The 22,011-nt window shown below is 44.2% G+C and overlaps 1 long non-coding RNA gene across 1 annotated transcript in view; it reads left to right on the top strand.

Moving 5' to 3' along the window:
- Window positions 1-8,785, top strand: part of LOC119974597 — a 32,154-nt gene extending 23,369 nt beyond the window's left edge. The window contains exons 3-4 of the long non-coding RNA XR_005462529.1: window positions 6,477-6,497; window positions 8,765-8,785. This is a non-coding gene — a long non-coding RNA (uncharacterized LOC119974597). The remainder of the gene's footprint in view (window positions 1-6,476; window positions 6,498-8,764) is intronic.
- The last annotated feature ends 13,226 nt before the right edge of the window (window positions 8,786-22,011 follow it).

The following is a 22,011-nucleotide window of genomic DNA, read 5'->3' as shown; positions in this document are numbered from 1 at the left end:
GGAGACAACACGAATAGAGGACTTGATGACCGAGGACAGTAAGCACGGTGTACTCTGAGGGGAGAAAAAAACGACAGCCAGAACAACACTGAACGAGACCAGAAAAAAATGAGAGGACGAACTGGGAATAGAAGTTTGGTGGGGAATCTGGAGCGACGCACTATGCATGACCATATCTCCCTCCTCCTGCGCAAATCTCAGCCTCATGCAGTTCAAACCCGAATGAGCAGATTGTTCCCAGAGGTGGAGGATAAATGTGAATGGTGCCAATGGAGCCAGGTTAACCACACGCACATGTTATGGGCGTGTTTCAAACTTATCGAGTTCTGGACAGCCTTCTCCGAGGCAATGTCCAATGTTGTAGGGCTGAGCGTGAAACCATGTCCAAATGTGTCAATCTTCGGGATATTAAAGCAGCCACAGCTGCAGATGGGGAAGAGGGCCGTCGCCCTAGCTTTCGCTACCCTAACCGCACGCGGAAGAAAAATGAAATTAAAATCGCTTATCGTCACAAGTAGCTTTCAAATGAAGTTACTATGAAAAGGCCCTAGTCGCCTCATTCTGGCGTGTGTACGGGAAGGCTGGTATAGGAATTGAACCATTCTGCTGGCGTGCCTTAGTCTGCTTTCAAAGCCATCGATTTATCAATGTGCTAAGCCAGCCCCGTCCGATCGCTCACTGGCGAACAGAAGCACCACCACGCGCACCCTCGTTAGCTGATCTATCGGAATTTCTGCATTTGGAGAAGGTAAAATATTCCATCCAAGGCTCAGAGGGAGACTTCCTTAATACATGGGGACAATATGTTGGTCCGTTTGTGGCAGCAGCAGCCAGGAGAGGGGGAGCTTGAAAGCATCAGAGAGGAATCAAATTAAGAACACAAGGAGGAAATCCAGAGACGCACAAATCGGGGGGGGGGGGGGGTGGCTGGGTGTGGGGAAGCTGGAAGAGATTATGAGACGGAAGAAAAGGGACAACACGGGGGGGTGGGGGGTGGTGGGAGTAACGCCCCCGCCACAGTCATACACTAAAAAAAACGGCTGAAGCCGACTAAGGTTGAAGAGAAGGGGGAGCAAGTAAAGGGTGAGCAAATCCCGGGAAAGATCAGGCAGAATAGAAAGGTGCGGATGGGAGAGGGCTTAGGGACAGGGAGGCTTGGGAGGGTGCACGGGAGGGATTAGAGGACTCGCCGAACTTGACGGCAGCAATCTGTAAATAAAATAAAGTAAGATAAAAGTTTTGTTGCGTTGCAAATGAACACGAACGCCAATGCACATCATGCTGAAAATGCCAAAAAAAGAACGAAAATAAAATTCTTAACAATGTCCCAAGTCTCGCCAAATGGCCTATAATTTCCTGTCTTCTGCCTCCCTCCCATTTTAAACAGCCGTGTTGCATTAGCTACTTTATATTCCTCTCGGACGCTCCCTGCCTCCAGTGATTGCTGAAAGATCACCACCAATGTCTCCACAATCTACCCAGCTATCTGTTATCGAACCCTGTGGTGTAATCCATCCTGTACAGGTGATTTTTCCACCTTCAGTCCTTATAATCTCCTCATAACCTTCTCCTGAGGGACGACCACTACACTCCCCTGGGTCCTATTATTCTCCTGGAGTACTGGCATTCCACTGCTGTCTTCCACCGTGACAACCGATACAAAGTAACTATTCAGTTCCTCTGTCATTTTTGTTTCCTACTATTACTTCTCCAGTGAATGTTTACAGTGCTCCAATGTAGACGTTTGCCTTCCCGGAAACAGTTCCTATCTTCTTTTATAGTGCCAACTAGCTTGCACTCATATTTCATATTATCTACCCGTATTGATTATTTGTCGTTCGGAGCTCCCTTTTAAATGTTTCCCAATTCTCTGGCTTCCTACTAATCCTCGCCACTTCTTATGATATTCCTTTTGCATTGATGCTCACCTTGATGACTCTCGTCAGTCGTGGAAGCCTTTTCCTCCCCTTAGCAGGTTTCCTCCTCCTTGGGATGAATTTCTGGTGTCCTTACAGAAAAAAAACCTCAAAACTCCTGTCATTACTTTTCAACTGTCTTCCCTGCTTTGCTCGTTATCCAATCAACTCTGGACAGCTTCTCCTTTCAAGCCCTTGCAGTTGGATTTAAGTAATTGTATTACCGATATATCTAATTCCAGCTTCCCCCTCTCAAACTGCAAGGTAAACGTTGTGGTCGCTGGTTCCAAAGTATTCCTTCACCTTCAGTTCTCTAATCAAGTTGAATAACGAAATCCAGAACTGTCTGTTCCCTCGTTGGCTGTCACAAGCTGCTGAAAACAAATATCTCTTGCCCATTCCACAAATTCATTTTCTTGTGATGTACTACTAACCTGACTTTCACAATCCATCTGAAAATTTAAATCCCACCATATTATTGTAATGTTGCCTTTGTTAGATGCCCTTTCTATCTCCTGAGTTATTTCTGTCAAACACCCTGTGTACATCTCGGGGGTCTGTGCATAACTCCCATCAGGGTCTTTGTACCTTTGCGATTACTCAGCTATTCCCAAATATGTCCTATTCCTTCCCATCCATATTTCTCTCCTTGCTATCGATTTAACTTCATTCCTCATGAACAATGCAACCTTTGCACATCTGTCAATTTGCCTGTCCTGACGATAGGGCACACATACGTGTACATTTAGATCCCAGCCCTGATCCCCTTTCAGCCACATCTATTTGATGCCCACAACGTCATACCAGCAAATTTCAACATAAGCAACAGGTACAGTGACTTGTTCCATATAGCGCACCTATTTAGGGACAAAACCCTCAGTATGTAAGGGAACCTACGAGGGAACAAGCGGTCCTAGATCTTGTCCTGTGTAATGAGACAGGATTGATTCATGATCTCATAGTTAGGGATCCTCTCGGAAGGAGCGATCACAATATGGTGGAATTTAAAATACAGATGGAGGGTGAGAAACTAAAATCAAATACTAGTGTTTTGTGTTTAAACAAAGGAGATTACAAGGGGATGAGAGAAGAACTAGCTAAGGTAGACTGGGAGCTAATACTTTATGGTGGAACAGTTGAGGAACAGTGGAGAATCTTCCAAGCGATTTTTCACAGTGCTCAGCAAAGGTTTATACCAACAAAAAGGAAGGACGGAAGAAAGAGGGAAAATCGACCGTGGATATCTAAGGAAATAAGGGAGAGTATCAAATTGAAGGAAAAAGCATATAAAGTGGCAAATATTGCTGGGAGATTAGAGGACTGGGAAATCTTTAGGGGGCAACAGAAATCTACTAAAAAAAAGCTATAAAGAAGAGTAAGATAGAGTATGAGAGTAAACTTGCTCAGAATATAAAAACAGACAGTAAAAGTTTTTACAAATATATTAGACAAAAAATAGTGGCTAAGTTAAATATTGGTCCTTTAGAGGATGAAAAGGGAGTTTTAATAATGGGAAATGAGGAAATGGCTGAGGAACTGAACAGGTTTTTTGGGTCGGTCTTCACAGTGGAAGACACAAATAACATGCCAGCGACTGATAGAAATGAGGCTATGACAGGTGAGGACCTTGAGCGGATTGTTATCACTAAGGAGGGAGTGATGGGCAAGCTAATGGGGCTAAAGATAGACAAGTCTCCTGGCCCTGATGGAATGCATCCCAGAGTGCCAAAAGAGATGGCTAGGGAAATTGCAGATGCACTAGTGATAATTTACCGAAATTCACTAGACTCTGGGGTGGTCCCGGTGGATTGGAAATTAGCAAACGTGACGCCACTGTTTAAAAAAGGAGGTAGGCAGAAAGCAGGAAATTATCGGCCAGTGAGTTTAACTTCGGTAATAGGGAAGATGCTGGAATCTATCATCAAGGAAGAAATTGCGAGGCATCTGGATAGAAATTGTCCCATTGGGCAGACGCAGCATGGGTTCGTTAAAGGCAGGTCATGCCTAACTAATTTAGTGGAATTTTTTGAGGACATTACCAGTGCAGTAGATAACGGGGAGCCGATGGATGTGGTATATCTGGATTTCCAGAAAGCCTTTGACAAGGTGCCACACAAAAGGTTGCTGCATAAGATAAAGATGCATGGCATTAAGGGTAAAGTTGTAGCATGGATAGAGGATTGGTTAATTAATAGAAAGCAAAGAGTTGGGATAAATGGGTGTTTCTCTGGTTGGCAATCAGTAGCTAGTGGTGTCCCTCAGGGATCCGTGTTGGGCCCACAATTGTTCACAATTTACTTTGATGATTTGGAGTTGGGGACCAAGGGCAATGTGTCCAAGTTTGCAGATGACACTAAGATGAGTGGTAAAGCGAAAAGTGCAGAGGATACTGGAAGACTGCAGAGGGATTTGGATAGGTTAAGTGAATGGGCTCCGGTCCGGCAGATGGAATACAATGTTGACAAATGTGAGGTTATCCATTTTGGTAGGAATAACAGCAAACGGGATTATTATTTAAACGATAAAATATTAAAGCATGCCGCTGTTCAGAGAGACTTGGGTGTGCTAGTGCATGAGTCACAGAAGGTTGGTTTACAAGTGCAACAGGTGATTAAGAAGGCAAATGGAATTTTGTCCTTCATTGCTAGAGGGATGGAGTTTAAGACTAGGGAGGTTATGTTGCAATTGTATAAGGTGTTAGTGCGGCCACACCTGGAGTATTGTGTTCAGTTTTGGTCTCCTTACTTGAGAAAGGACGTACTGACGCTGGAGGGTGTGCAGAGGAGATTCACTAGGTTAATCCCAGATCTGAAGGGGTTGGATTATGAGGAGAGGTTGAGTAGACTGGGACTGTACTCGTTGGAATTTAGAAGGATGAGGGGGGATCTTATAGAAACATTTAAAATTATGAAGGGAATAGATAGGATAGATGCGGGCAGGTTGTTTCCACTGGCGGTGACAGCAGAACTAGGGGGCATAGCCTCAAAATAAGGGGAAGTAGATTTAGGACTGAGTTTAGGAGGAACTTCTTCACCCAAAGGGTTGTGAATCTATGGAATTCCTTGCCCAGTGAAGTAGTTGAGGCTCCTTCATTACATGTTTTTAAGGTAAAGATAGATAGTTTTTTGAAGAATAAAGGGATTAAGGGTTATGGTGTTCGGGCCGGAAAGTAGAGCTGAGTCCACAAAAGATCAGCCATGATCTAATTGAATGGCAGAGCAGGCTCGAGGGGCCAGATGGCCTACTCCTGCTCCTAGTTCTTATGTTCTTATGTTCTAACATTTACCACCTCCCGTCTCACACTAGTCAGATCTTTTGCAGTGCCTGAGGTTGATATTTATCTCCTATTCCTGTTATATATTTCGCATTTAGGTGTTATACGTTCCATGCTAACACTCTGGTTTCCATCCGCTGCCATACTAGTTTACATCCTCTAGATTAACTCCAACAAACCTCGCAGCCAGGATATCCGTACATCGCCAGTTGGGATGCAACACATACTTATTTTAGATGTCGCATCTGCCCCGAAAGAGGTCCCAATGGCCCCGACATATAAAATCCTCACTCCGACACTACCCGTTTAGCCAAATGTGCACTACCCTCCTAGTTGTAGCCTCGTTGGCATGTGGCACAAGGAGTCTTCTTGACATTACTGCCCTCAATGTCCTGCAATTTAGCTTAATGCCGAACTCCCTGAACTCCATCTGCAAGGTCTCGTCACAGTTCCTACCTCTGTCGTTCGTACGTTTGTGTACTATGACCTCTGTATTTTAACCATCCCCTCATGATGTCCTGTGTTAGTTCCGACCCTGGCACCAGGGAGGCAACATGCCATCGTCGAGTCTCATTCACATCCGCAGAGCGCCTTTCTGTGCCTCTCACTTTGAGTCACCATAACCATCGACGTCCGGGACTTTTCCCTCTCCTCCTGAGCTGCAGAACCAGTTGTGGTGCGACTGTGATGTCTGCTGTTGATTTCCACTGATTGTCTATCTCCCGCCTCTCCACTACCAAGGTATCCAAAGCAGTACAACATGTAGAGAGGGGGACGGCCATATGGGATTCCGGCACTGACTGTCTGCCCTTTGTAGCGTCACCCATCCATCTTCCTGCAGCGTGGGCGTGACCACGTCTCTATAACTCCCATCCATGACGCTTTCCTGCACCGGCATCTACGAAATGCGTGTACCTGCTGCTCTCATCAGAACCACGCTACATGGGAGGAGCTGTCAATCATTGCACTTCTTGCAGACGTAGTCAACCAAAACTCTGGAAGTGTCACTGATTTCATTAAGTATCAAAAACTATTGTTTTTATTACTTTTTTCAAAACGTGCCTTTCCTCAAAACATTTTCCTGCAAAGATCCAATTCCATTGCGTCCGATTTATCGTGCTGAGACATTGTGCTGCTTGTCTCTGTGTCTTGTTGCTTTCCCCTGGCATGAGTATGCCAGATCAATTATAAAGTGTTAGCATTCTTGCTTTGCTCTCATTTAATTCTCATTTCTGTTCCTCGCAAATGGAATGCCTTCAAAACAGTCATACCCTTGTGTCCTACAGAACTAGCAGAAGCAAGTGAAGGTAACGCAGTTAAATATCATTCTGTATCAATGTATGAATTTGGCAGAAACAATGCGATTACAAAGAACAAAGAAAATTACAGCACAGAAACAGGACCTTCGGCCCTCCCAGCCTGCGCCGAGATAGATCCTTTATCTAAACCTGTCCCCTATTGTCCAAGTTCTACTTCCCTCTGTTCCCCGCCCGTTCATATACCTGTCTAGATGCATCTTAAATGATGCTGTCTTGCCGGCCTCCGCCACCTCCGCTGGCAAAGCGTTCCAGGCACACACCACCCTCTGCATAAAAATCTTTCCACGCACATCTCCCTTAAACTGTCCCGCTCTCACATTGAAATTGTGACGCATTGTAAGTGACACCACCAATCTTGGAAAAAGCTTGTTGCTATCCACCCTGTCCATACCTCTCATAATTTTATAGACCTCAATCAGGTCCCCCCTCAACCTCCGTCTTTCCAACGAAAACAATCCTAATTTACTTAACTTTTCTTCATAGCTAGCACCCTCCATTCCAGCCAACATCCTGGTGAACCTCCTCTGCACCCTCTCAGAAGCATCCTCGTCCTTCTGGTAATGTGGCGACCAGAACTACACGCAGTATTCCAAATGTGGCCTAACTAAATTCCTATACAACTGTAAAATGACCTGCCGACTTATGTATTCAATACCCCGGCCGATTAAGGCAAGCTTGCTGTATGCCATCTTGACCACTCTATCAACCTGCGTTCCCACCTTCAGGGTACAACGGACCTGAAATCCCAGATCTTTCTGGACATCAACTTTCCCCAGGACTGTTCCATTGACCATTTAGTCCGCTCTTGAATTACATCTTCCAAAATGCATCACCTCGCATTTGCCTGGATTGATTTCCAGCTACCATTTCTCTGCCCAACTCTCAAATCTATCTGTATTTTACTGTATTGTCTGACAGTCCTCCTCGCTATCTTGCAACTCCACCAATCTTAGTTTCATCTGCAACCTTGCTAATCAGGCCACCTATACCTTCCTCCAGATCATTTATGTATATCACAAACAACAGTGGTCCGAGCACGGATCCCTGTGGAACACCACTAGTCACCCTTCTCCATTTTGAAACAGTCCATTCCACCACTACTCTCTGTCTCCTGTTGCCCAGCCAGTTCTTTTTCCATCTAGCTAGTGCACCCTGAACACAATACAACTTCACTTTTTTCATCAACCTGCATGGGGAACTTTATCAAACGCCTTACAGAATTCCATGTATATGACATCTACAGCCCTTCCCTTATCAATTAACTTTGTCACTTCCTCAAAGAATTCTATTAGGTTTGTAAGACATGACTTACACTGCACAAAACCATGCTGCTTATCACTGATAATTCTATTTTCTTCCAGACGTGAATATATACTATCCCTCAGTATCTTCTCCAACAGTTTGCCTACCACTGACGTCAAGCTCACAGGTGTATAATTTCCTCGATTATGCCTGCTACCCTTCTTAAACAAAGGGACAACATTAGCAATTCTCCAGTCCTCCGGGACTTCACCCGTGCTCATGGATGCTGCAAAGATTTTCGGGTGATATCTTGTTCTCACGTAAAAGAGTTTTCTCAGCACTGGAAGCTTTAAAATATTGAAGCCAACAATTCTTGGCTGCTGAGAATTTCTAGGCATAAATTTTGCTCATCGGCCGACTAACCGTTACACGTAGATATAGCTCCCGTTTGTTACTGGCGTGTGGGAGCGTGAGCGACTGAGTAAGAGGTGCAGAGTATTTTGTTGAGCAAATGTTTGGTAATTCATGTCATGGACATTTTAGGTTTGTAGTCACCAAGTGATGATAGATAAAACTCCACAATGGATTTTCTAATTATAATGATACACTGCATTTCTGTCCTCGCATATTGCTGCTTTGGTATAACATGCTGTGCGCTGCATTATGTACGGCATTGAAACATATTTACAACAGAATCATCAGAATCATGTGTCGATTTCTACGTAGTCAACCAAATACCAAGCAATCGTAACTTGCTTTATTGCATTGTCTTTCGTATTATCACTCTTAACTTTTACTAAAACGTTGGAATAACACGATGTCGTTCAATGGCGACAACATTTTCGGACTTCTGCACCATGTCGTTTGAACATGTGCGTGCGTCGCCACATTGCCACAATCTTGCCCGACCTATTGTCGAGGTTGAGTTTTGAAATTCGGGTTTCCCATTTGTAAGTTCATGAATAAGTGGAACGAGTGCAAAACATTCAGACGCGTGTCCTTATGCCACACAGAGATAAAGAATCTGAAAGTTGGTAAGGCAGTACAAAACTTTTGAGTGTGTCTTCATTTTGCCAGAAACGACGTTGCAGAAAATGCTCGAACGCTAGTGGGAAAATAAGAGTGCTGTTGAAATTCATAAAGAATGTCAGCAATTAATCCAGTCTGACTAAAAAATATCTGTTAGATTGTGACTCTTCTGCAGGCTGACTATCATGACTGACACATATAGCTCTGTTTTAGTAGGCAGAGAGACAGTTTTTGGAAATGAGTTAGACAGGGAGATCACGTTATGCGGCGGTGACAGTCAGCGAGAGCATTGCGTGCATCAGTACATGATGAGAAAAGCAATGGGCAAAGTGCCAAGTGACTGTCCATACTTGGAGAATTGTTTTCTTATTCAGAAGACAAAGATTAGGAAAGCATTAGAACATAAGAGAGAAGGCCAACCATGTGCGAAAACATGTCGAGTTGTCCCAATCGGCGAGCCGAATAAATTTGATGTTGCTATTTTGTTCTTAATTTAGAAGCAGACATAAAATGCCGAACTAAATTTTAGCATATCGGGAAAAATAGACATTCTGTTAAATGACATCTAGGAATTAAACATTTCATCATTTTGACAATTTCGTTCCTGCTCGTATCTCCCATTTGACAAACTCCTGCAGCCAAATACACACCAAAAATGTATCCATTCAGACGGCTATTATCTTGACTTTTCCGCCACCGTACAACCGTTTTCAGCCTCGGTTTATTTGGCTGTAAAATTTCAATTAACCATTTAAGTCACTGTTTTACCGTTCAATGGAGATGACGGTCTTGTGACAATGCCATTTGTTGTGGAATCTCTGAATGTATCACTTACCAAGATATAGTCGATATCTTGTCAAACACTTTTTTTCAGTTTTCAGGTCCTTCGGAGTTCATATTCGTTATTGGAAAACGAATTTGACAGCGGGTTTAAATCATCATATTTTGCTTTTCAGAACTAGTGCAAGCGAATAAGAGTAAGTGACTCGCCTCATTCGTTACTTGAATGTGAACACGGGCTTCTGACTGTGACAAAGTGACTCAGTTGAAGATCGGGGAAGGATACAATGGCATTCGTAAGATGGAAACATTTGTACTGGGAAATGTTTATGAGCAGATGGAACAGAGGATCCACAAATTACGTTTGACATGTAATGTTATAAGCACTGCTTCATTTTGATATAGAAATAACGGAATGCGTGTTGTGTTTGAAATAATGCATCCAATAAGTAATTTTATTAATTACAGACCGGGCTGAAATACAGAACGATGGTGACAGAGGAATGCTGAACTAATCTGTGATTCAAAGCGCAGCATGGAAGCAGTGATTAGCACAGTGGATTCACAGCTCCAGGGTCCCAGTTTCGATTCCCGGCTTGGGTTATGCCTGTCCGGAGACTGCACGTTCTTCCCGTACCCGCGAGGGTTTCCTCCGGGTGCTCCGGTTGACTCCCAGTGTCCAAAGATGTGCAGGTTAAGTGGATCGGCGATGCTAAATTGCCCTTTGCGTCCAAAAAGTTTCGGTTGGGTTACTGGGTTACGGGCATAATGTGGAGGCCTGGGCATACCTAAAGTTCTCTTTCCAAGCGACGGTGCAGACTCGATGGGCCGAATGGCATCCTCCTGAACTGTAATTTATTTGACTCGATGAAAGCAAGGTCGAGGAAATACGATAACAAATGACTGCAGTGTTGTCCGCCATCAAGCTTCGGTATTAAAATGATCATACTTTTTAGGGTAAAACTTCCTGGCAGCCTTCACCCTTACCGAAAACATCCGGGTTTAGAATACAGAAAATAAAGAAGAAATCCGTCCACTCTCAACTCAGTCTCCCCTTAATGTTGACCCAACGATTTTTTCTTTCGAGGCCTCAGGCATAAAGGGTGAAAAATCTGAATTTAAATTTAAGTCTCGGTAATACCCTTATTTGTATATGGCAATTATTTCGTTCAAATAGAGGCTAGGATGGAAATTGTGACGCATGACATCTGGGCGATGTTCGGGGTGGTTTCCATCAGTAATCCAATAGAGAAGCGGCGTGAGGAAATAACACCACCGCCAGCAAACTGCCCGTGCCGAGAAAAACGTGGTTGGGAGTGCGGAGAATAAACATTTATATCTCTCGTCAAACTGCCTTTCAACTTGCGAACATTCAGCCCTTTAATCTGTGCCAGTAAATGCGAATTCATGTATCATGTTTACATGTTCCCTTTTCGCCTGCAGCCAATAAATGGACGAAAGCAAGTAAGGACATTGTTCCATCCCTTTTCTTTCTGCCTGAATATGGACAGGATTAAGTGTTGGGGATGGATACAAGGAAATCTGCCGGATAAATGCCACATGAGATCTGTGGCAGAAAGCAAAATAAATGCGAATGAACAATCTCCCGTCAGAATTTAAACTCTATTGACAGTTATATAGCAAAGCATTTTATAGAGGGACATGTGCCAAATTCACGCAATTAGGACTAGCTTAGTGGTTTATTACTGTGCAGCATGGATATGTGTGACCGAAGGGCCTATTTTCATTTTGTAACCCTCTATAATTCTATGTCTCGAATTCATCGTCTTAATAATTTAGAAGGCACAGAGTTATTCTGAGATTTTAACACAGCTATGTGTCAGAGGGAGCACCCCGTTGAGACAGAGTGGAGACATCCAGAGTGAAACACATCGGCGAGTAAGATTGGGAGCTGGGAATTTGAGGCTCGGTGGGAACAGGAGACGGGGTGAGAGGAGGGCTCATTTATCCCTCGATTTGTTACACAGATTTCCAGTTACTAGCCCTGTCTTGCTGCACGTGACGACATGATGATGGGTGGCATGGACAGATTGGATAATCGCATGCTCTTTCCTGGAGTAGGAGAGTCAACTAAGGGACTTCGGTTCAAAGTGCCCTGGAAAACGTTTAGAACAGATGTGCGAGTGGGTGGTAAATATATGGATTGCACTTTCTGAGGATGTACTGGGAGCATGTGCGATAGTGGCACTTAAGCAACATATGGACGACTATATGAACAGGGTGGTAATGGAACGGCACGAACCCCATAAGTGCAGACGGCTTTTGTTTAGACAGGTGCTATTGGCGATGCAGCTTTGGAGGGCCGAAGGGACATTTCGTGTGCTGTATTGTTCTTTGTTCTTTGTTTTTGCTGATTGCTGTGAAGCAGGTAAGGCAGTTACCTCCTTCATATCGGGAGCGGAGTTCAGCAGAAGAAATACGGAAAGCAATCTGGGAAGGTAAGTGGTACTTCGTGTCTGTCTCTCTCTCTGCTTTCGAAGTGTGAGGGATGGGCAACCTGAGAGGTGACGTCACAGTAAAGATGTGAACTGATTGGCTCATAGGGAATATTTCTTAAATTAATAAAAATTATTTAAGTGCAGTAGAGTTGCGCAGTAGTTAGCACTGCTGCCTCACGGCGCCGAGGTCCCAGGCACGATCCCGGCTCTGAGTCACCGTCCCTGTGGAGTTTGCATATTCTCTCCGTGTTTGCGTGGGTTTCACCCCGACAAGCCAAACGGTGTGCAAGTTAGATGGATTGGTCACGCTAAATTGCTCCTAAATTAGAAAAAATGAATTTGGATTCTAAATTTGCAAAGAAAAATGGAAAACGGTTTTAAACTACTTTAGTAAATGGGAAAATGAGTATCTAAACCTGAGGGCATCGATTAATACTCAGCATTTATTTTTACATTTACATTTTAACCAAGTGTCATTTCGTTATCTGCAACTTACCGATGGAAGTACTTAGTTTAAATTAATTAACTAGTGCTCAAATGTCACTCACCGGGTGCTGTACTCCAACTGAGAGAATTGAGCGATCATTGACGCTTCCAGCATTCCGATTGACTATGTGTGCAGGACGTGTAACACCTGGCAGCTCCTCTGCATCCCGTGTGGTTCGGTTGAACATGCAGTTAGATGTACTTAGGAGAATGCAGGTGGCCGAAAGCGCTGTAGATAGGGTTCATAGCACGTGCTGACACACAAGGTGGAGGTAGACTGATGGGAGTCCGCTTGAAAGGGCAGGCCGTCAGTGCAGGAATACCTTGTGGCTGTCCCATCTCAACATGTATACCGTTTCTGGGGAAAGCAACAGCAGCCAGAAGAGTGCAGGAGGGATATAGTTATTTGGGATTGAATAGTAAGGGTTCATACACAGATTATCTTATATCAGGATTACACCATGTGTAACGCGCCAGTGCGGCGAGAAATAGGACGATAGTGCTGCTAAATACGTGGCTAAACTGGTGTTGTAAGAGGGATTTCTGGACCACTAGGATATCTTCCGGGGCAGGTGTGATGCGCATGAAGGACGGGTGCATCTAATTTAAAGGGCACCAACATCCGTGTTGGGCGGTATGCTAGAGTCACTCAGGAGCAGTCAAACTAGTATGGCAGAGGGGTGGGAACCAGAGCGTTAGCTGGGAAGGTGTAACAACTGATGGAGAAATAAACAACAAATATAAGAGAACACTATCACCCTGTGTGCTCAAAAGCAGTGTTTTCAAGTATTTTAGTTTCAAAGCCAGAAGTATATTAGGTAAGGCAGAGGACTATTTGTACTTGGAACTATGATGTGGTTATCACAGAAAAGTTGTTAAACGTTAAAGGGCAGGATTGGCAACTGAATGTTGGAGGATATAGATGTTTCAGGGGAGGTAGAGGGAAAGTGCAAGGATTGGCAGTGTAGCATTACTGGTTAGGGAGTATATTATAGCCGTACTGCGGAAGTACAATTCGGATTGTTCACACAACGAGGCAATTCGGGTTGAGCTCAGAAACAGGAAGGGGGCAATCACAATGTTGTTGTTTATTGCAGGCCACCAAACTGCTGACAGCGAGGGATAGAAGAGCAGACAGGTAGAGATTTGGATCAGTGGAAAGATTACAGGGTTGTTCTGGTGGGGGAATTGAATTTACCTTATATTGACTGGGACTGAATTTGTGCGAAAGGCTTGGATGTGGCACAGATTGCATGGTTTGTCCAGTGAGGCGCATTGATGCAATATGTATACAGACCAGCTCTAGAAGGCACAGTACCAAACCTGGTATTGGGTAATGAGCCTGGACAGGTGGTTCAGGTTTCATTAGCGGGACATTTTTGGAGCAGTGGCCACAATTCGGTACGTTATAGGATACGTTTGGTTAAGGAAGCGACTAATCCTTGTGTTAAGTTGATGAATGTGGAAGCGCAAATTATGATAGCATAGACAGGAACTGAAGAATTTGGGTTGTGTGTGACCTCTGGAACGTGAATCAATATCGGACACGTGGGAGCGTTTTAAGCGACATTTCATTAAAATTGAGGCACGTCAAGTTCCTGATAGAAAGAAGGTTAAGTATGGGACGTTTAGGGGGCCTTGGTTAAAGAGGGGTATTATGAACGTCGCAAAAAACAAGACGGAGGCTATTATATGTCTAGAATTTGGGGGACTATCGAAACCAGTGTGGAGTATAAAGAATGCAGGAACGTCCAGAAGCCGATAAGTGGGAGAGCCTGGAGGGAACATGAAACGTCCATGGCAAGTATGATTATGGTGAATCGCAAAACTTTCTATTCATATATAAAAGCAAGAGGGTGGCTTGAGGAAGGATTATGCCCCTTCAGGACAGAGGCGGAATGTATATGTTAAGCCAGAGGAAATGGGGGAGGCACTAAATGAGAACTTTACAACAGTGTTCACCAAAGAAAAGGACTTTGTGGAAGATGATTCTTGGGCATGTTGTGCGGGCAGACTGGGTCATGTCAACATCGAAAAGGAGGATGCATTGGCGATTTAAAAATACATGGTAACTACGTGTCCTGGACCGACACAATTTGCCCCACATTAGTGAACTAAGCAAGGGAGGAAATTGCTGTGGCCTCAACTGACATATTTGTATCCTCACAGGCGAGATCTCAGGGGACTGGACAATAGCTAAGCTGGACCGCTACTCATGAAGTGTAGCATTGGGAAGAGCTGAGGGTTTTGTCCAAGATCAGTATCACGACCGTTACAAACTTCGAGGGCGGAAGGGACTGTTCGTGTGCTGAATTGATCCTTGATCTTGTTTTTCCTGTAGTCTATGTTCTTTGTTCTTTGAATTGATTTGCTTATACCAGAAATAAAGCGAAACAGATGTAACATGTGGATAGGCAGTGAGTTGGGAATCGAGTGACAGCAGAGGGACGACAGTAGAACGAACTAAGAGATCAAAACAACTCAAGCACACAAATGGTCAGTGCCAGAAAGACAGTCTACGATGATTCAATATAAAAAACGATAAGAATCTATCCAAGGAGTACTATTTTTTCCTAATGTAGCTAACTCGATAGAAATGCCATATATTTAAAAAACATTTTGATTCATGCTGTCCTGGCAATGTCTTGATTTTCAATCCGAAGATACCATCCAGAAGACGCTGTAGTATTTCGGTCGTGCATTACGATCATTGGACCAATGCAGCAAGTCATGGACAAAAGGCAAACATGGAATGAACGTGCGAAACTAACATTCAGACTACAGAGTGCAGGTAATGACATCTGCAGCAAGGGAGTATCCAACGATCGCTCTTTTACATTCAGTGACATCGCCATCGCCGAATGCCCGACTGTAAAATTCCTACGGTTTACCAGCGACCAAACAAAGATAATATGGTCATTGGATAGGCATATAGACCATAAAGGAATAGTGTAGAGGGACTTTAGAGGGTTTTCACAGGACGGCAGAACATCGAGGGCCGAAGGGCCTGTACTGCGCTGTAATGTTCGTTGATCTATTTTCTAACATATGAACTGGCTGAAGACTAAGTACTGTGGCGACAAGGGTAGGTAAGGCTCTAGGAACCCTGTGGCGCGTATATAGAAGCAAGGACGTGTTGTTGCAATTATTCAGAGCCTTGGTGCTGCAATACCTGGTGTATTGTGTGCAGTTTCGATCTCCTCTCTGAGGAAGAATGTTCTTTCTCTCGAGGGAGTGCAGCGCAGATTTAGCAGATTTATTGCAAGGATGGATAGACTATCACATGAGGAGCGATCGGTTCGGTTGGGATTGTTTTCGCTGCAGTTCAAAAGAATGACAGGGGATTTGATCGAGACTTATAAAAGTTTAACTGGACAATACAGTGTCGATGAAGGGAAGTTGTTACCAATGATGGTGTGACCAGAACCAGGGATCACAGACTGAGGATTCAGGGTAAATCTTTTCGGACAGACTAAGGAGACATTTCTTCACAAAAAGTTTGATAAGCCCGCGGAATTCATTACCACAGGAAGTAGTTGATGCTAAAACTTTGAATATATTCAAGAGGCGCGATATTTCGCACTTAGGGAGAATGGGATCAAACGCTATGGGGAGAAAGCGGGATGAAGCTATTGAGATGGATGATTAGCCAGGATCGCGATGAATAACCTAGCAGACTCGAAGGGCCAAAAGTCTTCGTCCTGCTTCTATGGGCAGCACAAGTGGTTAGCACTGTGTCTTCACCACGCTCGGGTCCCAGGTTCGATTCCCCGCTGGGTCACTGACTGTGCAGAGTCTGCATGTTCCCCTCGTGTCTGCGTGGGTTTCCTTCGGGTGCTCCGGTTTCCTCCCACAGTCCAAAGGCGTACAGGTTAGTTAGGTGGATTGACTTTCATAAGTTGTCCTTAGTGTCCGAAAATTTTTAAGAGGTGTTATTGGGTTACGGGGATAGGGTGGACGTGGCTTAATATGGGTCGGTGCACACTCGATGGGCCGAACGGCCTCCTTCGACAGTGTGTGTTCTATGTTCTATCTTCTAAGTATGTATGCATGTACTTCCCTTCAAACTCCCCAGAGCCTTTTCGGCATCCAAAAAGGCACACATCGGTAGGGTGATGTAATATTCTCCAATTGCCAGGATGTCTGCTGTTCAAACATCACTTTATACGTCTGAGAACATCCAACATAACGCAACCCGATGGTTATTAGCCCTATCACAAAAATTCACACACATAACCACCGATTACCAGTGAGAATAATGTGTACCATATAAAAGGTGCACTACGAAGAGTCACTTCGGCTCATGAGGCAGCAGATTCAAAAACAAAACCACCACCAACGACGATGAGAAATATTATCTCGATAATATTTGCTTTCTGTTGTATTTCTGCATTGTTACAGACGTCTTTAACCTCGGTCTTTATGTTACTTGCAAGTCCTCAAACTATTATTTCCCGTGGAAGACAGGACCAAGTGTGTCGAGTGCATGTGCTATTGATTTGCACCAATAGATTTGAAGAGCATCAGAAACTGAAGGTAATCGATCTGACATCATACCGGACTCAGAGTTTAGCACGATGAAGACTTTAATTTATCCAGAGGACACTTGCACGAAAACATAGAGTTTGTAGATTTAGCACGCAAACATGATATCTCGAAGCATTCCTCAACCTCCAATGTTACTGCTTTAATAGAACTGGGAGAATCTTCCAGATACGGGCGTCCTGTGTACATTTCTCATTCAGCCAATTCCGAACCGAGATTCTAGACGATCGGATTGTGTGTGGGATGGACAAATGCAAATTCGTTCCCAATTATGGCTACTCGACCCCAACCGAGATTTGAAAACGTGTATTGATATCGCCATACCCTTGATGAACGTTCGAAAATGGAATGGTGAATTTTAAGGAATGCGGGTCAGTAGCTTCATGCATTTCTGAGGGCACTGGGGGTATAGGCGGAAAAGGTTAAAAGATTTGGGATCGAAAGAAGGCATCCACATACGTCGCTAATTGTCAAACTAACGTGCCACGAGGACCTGCTGGCGCTCCTGGTACCTGAGAAACCACACGCATGAATACAAGTTTCAACTCAGGACTGATGGAAGTGCTTCAGAAGATAATGTCAGGACACATATGCCGGAATTTTAGAAAGACGGACACCACACAAACGAGAAGAAAAAAAGACCTAAGGCCCATACTTTCCAAGTGCACCAACAACCAGAAAGGAAACGCTGCAGTTGAACTGCATGGGCGCAACGAGGTCCCCAGATGAATAAGGCGGTTCGTCAGCAGTCCGAAATTGCTCGCCAAAGGTCATTACTTAGATATGTAGGAAGTTGCGGGACCTACCGTTTCAAAACTTGGAAACAGACTTTCTACAACCTCCGAGCGAGACCAATGCCCGTTCGGGCATTCTGGAACAGACATTGTCGTCCCTTCGAACGTGTATTCTGCCCATAACCCAAAAGGATACCAAGGCAAGAGTAGCCATATATTGGACAGAAATTTGCAAATTACCGGGAGCACAATGACCCAGGCAACTGTTGCACAGCTTCCACCTGCGTCCCAATGTTAGTCGTGTCGGCAGGCTCATTAAAGGGGTTTAGCTCAAGATTCGACTGAATTGGGTGAGCATTTTGTTTAGTTTTTAAAGCGGGGATCACGGCATCATGTGCGGTTATTAAAATACCCCGAAGTCTTTGTCAGGGAGCCAGAGGAAGACATCAGGAGCAAGGGCCAGATCTTTGTTCACCACAGCTTCCTGAAAAAGTATGTCAAGACATGGCCAGTACCTTACTCGTTTCTTGAAAAGGTGTAACATGTGATTGAGCTCTTGGAAAGCATTGGAGTAAACTGGTCAGTGCAGTTCGAGGATTTTGAAAAACCTGAGGTCACGTTCTCAGACGAAGTAAGAAAGTTGGCCTTACGAGGATTGTAACTTCACAACAAGGAAGGCCGGCGTTCGCACCGATACCCAACGCCAGGTATAAATGATTTGCACAGTAATATGGCAGATTGAAATGATTTGCATAGTATGGCTACATCAAGCACGAACAAGGTCAAATACCCAGTAATTGGGTCATGGTTAGCACCCTTAAGGCCCACATGGGTCTTTGAGAAATACTCTGCTGATCTCTTTAGCATGTGCCATCTTTCAAAACATCATATAAATTGGTCTTCAAAGGATTGCGCGTGGGTGGCAGTCTAACGTGACGACATATTCATTACCTAGGCGACAGAGTAAGCACACCTGGCGAAATAGTTGACAGCCTAGGGAGGATTACTAATACAGGCGGCTGTCTGAGAGAACAAAATGTGCATTCCACCAAGGGGAGGAGACCTACTTGATGGAACGCATAGCTCAGGAACGCCAACATCCCGTGGAGGATGAGATCGAGGTCCTGAAGGATGCTGGAACACACTAAATATAACAGTGCTGTATGTAATTTTGGGATCGACAAATTATTCTGGGAAATCCGTGCAAATCTACCCATGTTGTGGTCACCACTTGATATTTCAATGTAGAAACATCAAACGTTCTCGTGGACGTCACTGCACTCTGAAGTGTTCACTTCAGCAGAACACCTACTGCTCTCATCGACCATACTAGCCCACTAAAGATCTAGGAAATAAATAAAATTGGCATGTCATGCATGTCCCTATGCAGTTCTAGCAGCTCACTCCCATTGATTTGAAGGTGACACGATCAGCCTAGAATCAATGTGTGCAGGATCCATTTAGTTGCAGAGTTCCGCTCCCCATTAATTGAGATGTTTGGGGGCAGTGCTCTTCATTATGATAGATATTTTAGAACAAATAAAAGTACATCACAAGGCCTATGTAAATTCTTACTCCACGATCGAGATACTCAAACAACTTTTATAGACATGGCCTGCCAGAGGCACTTGACTCCCACACAGGTTTAACATTCAGCAGCCACGCGTTACGATTGGTGTTGAAATTAAGCAGCATCAAACAAATCCGAACGGTGCTGCATCCATCATTGTCCAATTTCCTGGCAGTGTGGCAATACGAAGGTGTAAAAAGGGATGAAAAAAAAACAGGCTGTGGAATCCATGAACAACACGATGGTTAAACGCATGTTCAATTATGGACACTCCGGAAGTTTTTTCGCGACTCGAGTAATATGCCAGAGAATACAACGTTAGCTGTTGTGTATTTTAATGTTGGTTTTAATCCCTCAAGCTCTCCATTAGGATTATATTTTTGTTGTTTGTCATGGGCAAGTGCATGGAAGACGCAAACGGAATCATCCCTCGCCGACCTAAATTTACTCTCAATCCAGGAATACATGCCCCAAAGGGGACCAGAGACAGACAACACCATCGTCGTGGCTCTGGGTCTTTGCTGAAGCGCACAGCTTCAGTCTTCCTAAAAGTACTGCCATACTTCGATTGAATCCCTGCCATCCTTACTATCGTTAAAAAGCTCATCCACTCGGCAACCCCAGCTCCGAAGCGTATATCTTAATGGCATATGAAACCCGTCGAACACTATCAGAGGCTGGCAGTCCGATACTCTTGCGCTCCAGTTCCCCTCAATTACCATAGGTGAAACTACATCCCAATCCGTGCCCGCTTTCCAAACGAGAAAATCAATTTCTAAGGGGCGTGATTGCCTCGGAACAAGGTGTTCGCTGAGTTTCTCCCTCCCTGAGCTGACGCAACGTATGCATTTGGCCATTCACCTGAAGAACTCTGAACCGAATTCCCCGAAAACCCCAAAGGTTAGTGCAGGAATGTTTGCACTGGATTCTAAAATTCCTCCAGTGCAAAATAATGCATTTCAGCCCATCTAGTGCCCAGTGACTCTTTCAAAGAGCACTATACCCACATCCGATCCCTGCGCTATCCACTTAACTCGACCTAACCTGCATATTTTTGGACACTGAGGGACAATGTTTTTATTGACCATTACCAATCCACCTAACCTGCTTCCTGCACATTTTTGGATTGCGGGACGAAAGCGGAGCACCAGGAGGAAACCCATGCAAGCATTAGGAGAACGTACCGTCTTCACACAACCAGCTACCCAAAACTGGAATGCGGTAGGGGTTCATTGTCTACGTGAGGCAACAATGCCATGCAATATGTCACGCTGGCGCCAAAGTAACAATGGTACAATGTTATCTATGAGCAACAGAATGTTCCGCTTTGCCAAATCACCTATGCTGCCATAGAAAATGTGTTTTACATAATGCCTCAATTGAAGCCTGTAATAACTTGAGATAGCATAATTTAAAGGATAGAAATGGAATATGCCCAAACGCTTTCGACATATTCACCAGCTATGCAATAAATGTATGAGGAATAAATACTTTTCGAAGACTGAAAAGATTATAAAATTCTCAAAAGCACAGAGGAACTCTTAATGTCTGCATGGAAATTCGGGGAATGTCCAAAATGTGTTCTCCATGATGCCCGCGCTTCCTCTAAAACATATGTTCAATCGAAGACATAAAGCATATTTGATGCTGGACTTATGGGCAAATGTATGAAGACACCAGTCATATATATACGCCACAAGTGTCCTGTTTAGACAATTCAGGTAGGACAACGAGATGTGACTCCAAGAACATTTATATTTTAAAAAAACTGATGTGTTGAGATTTTTGGTCATGATACGTTTACTTAGAAATTTGCGCCTATTTTAAGCAGTGTGCTGGTTTCATGGACTCACGATTCAAATGTGAGTCCTGACTGTCATTATGCGTTCATGTGGTAGTGACATGATTTTACTTGATTTATCACTGTCACCTGTATTAGTATACGGTGAGAAGTATTGTTTCTTGCATGCAGTACAAATGAAGCATACCGTACACAGGTAAGGAAGGAGAGACTGCAGAATAAAATGTTACAGTTATGGCAAGCTGTAGGGAAAATATCAACTTGATAGGTGGAATGTCCATTCAAAAGTCTGATGGCAGGATAAAAGAAGCTGTTCTTGAGTCGGTAGGCACGTGACCTCAAACTTTGGTATATTTTTCCGGATGGAAGAAGGTGGAAGAGTGTATGTCCCGGGTGCGTGGGGTCCTTAATTATGCTGGCCCCCTTTCTGAGGCAGAGGGAATTACAAATAGTGTTAATGGATGGGAGGCTGGTTTGCGTGATGGTCTGGACCATTCACGACCGTTTTCAGTTTCCTGAGGTCTTGGGCAGTGCAGGGTCCATACCAAACTGTGAAACAACCAGAAACAATGCTTTCTATGGTGCACCTGTAGACGTTGGTGAGGGTCGTAGGTCACATGCCGAATTTCCTTGGTCTTCTGAGAAAATAGAGTCGTTGGTGGGCTTTCTTAACTATGGATTCGGCATGGGGAGGACCAGGACAGGCTGTTGGTGATCTGTGCACCTAAAGACTTGAAGGTCTCTACCCTTTATACTTCGTTCCCATTGATATAGACAGGGGCATGTACTCCACTCAGCTTCCTGAAGTCGATTACAATCCCCTTCGTTTTGTTGACATTGAGGGATAGGTTTATTG

Source organism: Scyliorhinus canicula, chromosome 12 (assembly GCF_902713615.1).
Source record: "Scyliorhinus canicula chromosome 12, sScyCan1.1, whole genome shotgun sequence".
Lineage (NCBI taxonomy): Eukaryota > Metazoa > Chordata > Chondrichthyes > Carcharhiniformes > Scyliorhinidae > Scyliorhinus > Scyliorhinus canicula.
Note: the sequence above shows the minus strand (reverse complement) of the source record. Positions and strands in the feature narration are given on the sequence as shown.